This window comes from Phyllostomus hastatus, unplaced genomic scaffold (genome assembly GCF_019186645.2).
Source record: "Phyllostomus hastatus isolate PE091 unplaced genomic scaffold, TTU_PhHast_1.1 phas_contig_34, whole genome shotgun sequence".
In the NCBI taxonomy this organism is placed as follows: Eukaryota; Metazoa; Chordata; class Mammalia; order Chiroptera; family Phyllostomidae; genus Phyllostomus; species Phyllostomus hastatus.
The window spans coordinates 37,456,332-37,459,972 of NW_025333857.1; the positions used below are offsets into that span (position 1 = coordinate 37,456,332).

The 3,641-nt window shown below is 39.0% G+C and overlaps 1 non-coding gene across 1 annotated transcript; it reads right to left on the minus strand.

Annotated features, from left to right (window-relative positions):
* Positions 1-2,916: 2,916 nt before the first annotated feature.
* On the minus strand, positions 2,917-3,107 carry LOC123820327. The gene has a single exon (XR_006785953.1). It is a non-coding gene; the product is annotated as a U2 spliceosomal RNA (small nuclear RNA).
* Positions 3,108-3,641: the final 534 nt, after the last annotated feature.

Here is a 3,641-nt window from a genome sequence, read left to right on the forward strand (position 1 = left end):
TTTGTGGATCATATTCTTCTTCTTTTTTTAAAAAGATTTTATTTATTTATTATTAGAGAGAGGGGAATGGAGGGAGAAAGAGAGGGAGAGAAACATCAAAGTTTGTGAGAAGATACATCAGTTGGTTGCCTCTCTCATACCCCCAAGTAGGGACCTGACCCGAAACCCAGACATGCACCCTGACTGGGAATCGAATTGGCCACCTTTGGGTTCACAGGCCGACACTCAGTTCACTGAGCCACACCAGCTGGGACGATTCTTGATATCCCAAGTGGCAGAAGTCAACTTTGACTTGAAGATGGTCTATTCCTGTGATATTGTGATTTATGTAACATATATATATATATATATATATATATATATATATTTTTTTTTTTGTCTTTGTTCCTGTTTCTAGCACAGAGCTTCTAAAACCCTAGAGATCTCCAAAGTGTGAGAGCAGTAAAGGTGTCTTTTCTTATGTTAATGAGGTGACTTTTGGAAAGCATTTAAGAAAGGGGACTATTTGCCAGGAGACCCAACCATGTAATTTGAGGGCTGGAATTTTTAGTCCCATCCCCAGACATGGGGGAGCAGAGAGGAGCTGTAGATTAAGTTCGGTTACCAATGACCGATGGTTTAATCATCATGCCTATGTCATGAAGCCTCCATAGAACTCCAAAAGCATAGGGTATAGAGAACCTCCAGGTGGTTGAATGTGTGGAGGTTTGAGGAAAGTGATGCACTCTGGAGAGGGCATGAACTTCCAATGCCCCTTTCCCTGTACTTTGCCCTATGTACCTTTTCATCTGGCTGTTGATTTTTTTTATTTTATTGATTGATTTTTAGAGAGAGAGGAAGGATGAGATAGAGAGAGACAGAGAGAGAGAGAGAAAGAGATCAATTTGTTTTTCCACTCTGTTTATGGATTCATTGGCTGATTCTTGTATGTGCCTCAGCTGGGGATTGAACCTGAAACCTTGGTGTATCAGGACAATGCTCTAACCAACTAAGCCAGCCAACCAGGGCCTGGCTGTTGATTTTTATCCTTTAATATCCTTTATGGTAAACTGGTAATATTGTGAATAAACTAGTGCCCCAAGTTCTGTGAGCTTCTCTAGCAAATTAATTGAACCCAAGAAAGGGGTGGTGGGAATCTCTGGTTTATATAGCTGGTCAGAAGCACAGGCCACAACCTGGGTTTGTAATTGCCATCTGAAGTGGGGGCAGACTTGTGGCACTGTGCACTTATCCTGTGAATTCTGATGTTGTCTCTGGGTACATAGTGTCAGAATGGAGTTGAATTGCAGGATGCCCAGCTGGCATTGGAGAAATGCTTGGTGGTCTGGGGTGGGTTCCAATTGAACCCTCACATTGGAATTGGGTACAGAATTATTAATCTCTAAGGATAGTCAGACAGGTTTTAGAACTGACTCCTAGGAGCCTCAAGTTTTACATTTTTAAAATAACTCTGTCAAAGGAAGTAAAATTGTATTTCATTTCAGTACTATAAGAGTTAATTTCCAGTTAGATTTAAAAATTCCTGGTGAGATATTCTGGAGTTTTGGTGTCTGTGTTTTCCAAACTGACAGACACTAATTTGTTCCAATTGCACTGTGGTCTCTAGAAGGTAAAAGTGAATGGTTATAGAATCACATGGACCTCTGAACTTCTGGGTTTTGTTCTTAATCTAAATTCCTCAGCAGAATTTTTACTTTTGTAAATACTTTCACTGTTATAAGGAATTGTTCATTATTTAAAAAATTGCAGATTTTGATTACCATTTAGCTTCCATTATTGCTTTTAAAATAATGACTTATACTTTTGTTATTTATTTTCACTGAAAGATATAAGAGAATTGATTTTTTTCTGGGTACATTTTCATGTATTTTTATACTAACAGATAAAGCATGGTCTGGTTTTCAAAACATTTTTTCCAGACAAAAATTTTAACTTCAAAATAGTGCAAATTATTAGAACTCCACTGGGGATATTTAGTGCTTCTCTAAGATTTTGGAGTAATCCTGGGAAGAAATGTGTGGCTTTAAGTTCCAAAATTCCCATGGCTTAATCCTTTAGGAGTAATACAGGAAAAAGAGGTAATCTTAATCAGCAAGCTTTGCTTCATCCCATACAAATGATTTCCATTTCTATTCAGTCTCATCTTAGAAAATAAATACTTTCCTCTAGAAACTAAGAATGAATCAGAATGACTTATTGATTCCTGCAGAAGCCGCTGCAGAAAAATTCATTCAAATGTCACTCCAGGTTTAAATTTGCTGGAAACTATTAGCAGAGTCATTGGAAGGGATTTTCCTAATAGTACTTCCAGCTGAAGTGTTGGGAGAGACTTGAATTACAGTACACAAATAAAAAAATAGAGTTATTTTTACCATGGGCCAAAGGATACCAGAGAGAGAGTCATTCACACACAAACCAATCTAGCGTCCTAATCTGGCTCACGAGATGCTGTGTAGTATGTCCCAGGTCCCTGAATGTCTGACAAAGGTGAACCTGAGCTTACTCACATTTGGAGTGTGGCAGAAGGCCACAGAATAGAGGCAGAAACTCCCCATCAAGGGACTTGGCTTAACTTGCACAATCTCTTCTCTGAGATTTATTTTCTTCTGTATATAATTGGACTCAGTGATTTTTAAATTTCTTTCCATCTCAAAAATTCTATTTTCTGATCAGTTGCATGTTCTTAATTATGAGCCCAAAGACTTCTTTTGAGCTAAATCCTGATGAAAAGAGCACTTAGCAAACTCCTAAACCTTGCAGAACAGCCTGAGGGAGCGTGACGGAAGGTGGCAGCATAGCATTTTTGGACTCTCTTATCACGTTCTCAGGGTTTGAGTTCCAGCTTCATCACTCACTGGAAGTGTGACTTGGGATGGCTCACTTGGTCTTGGTGAACTCAGTTTCTTTATTTCAAATGAGGGTAATAATAGTACATGCTTCATAGTTGCCATGAGTATTAAATGAGATCATCTTAGAAAACCTTTAGTTGTATGCATTTTTCATAAACAGTGTGTACCATGCGTGAAAGGATTGATCAAAGAAATACAATTTTAAACTGATAAGAAGAGATACTACACTTGATCTTAGCCAAAAGGCCGAGAAGCGATAGAAATACAATTTTAGAAATAACGGGGGAGGGTGGTAGTGGGAACATCTGTAATAGTGTCAACAATAAAAATAAAGTTAAGATAAATAATAAGAATATGGGATTTATCAAAGAGCACTGAGTTAATACAGTTTCTGAATGGCTACTGCTTCTGTATCTGATGTTGGCCTTGAAGTAATCAGAAAAGAAAATCAAGAAGGAAAGATGGCTGAAAATCGGGGAAAGCAAGGACAAAGGAGAACACACAAGGATGAGCTGGAACCCATCTCCATGCCTTTAATCCTCCCATTGCAATGATGTGTGTGTCCTGTGGTAGCAGAAGGAGCAGGATGTGAGATTAGTGCTCCATGGAAACAGTGTAAAACAGCAGATAAGCAATGTGTGGGAGTGGCCACCCTGCTCGATGTCCTGCACTTCCCTTGTGAACACAAAGACAATATGGCCTTCCAAATCTGTGTGAAGTGTCCCTTGTGTCTCATGTTAACCTGGCACCATGCAAGGAAGGGAATTCTGGGAAACAGAGGTTCCAGCTCAG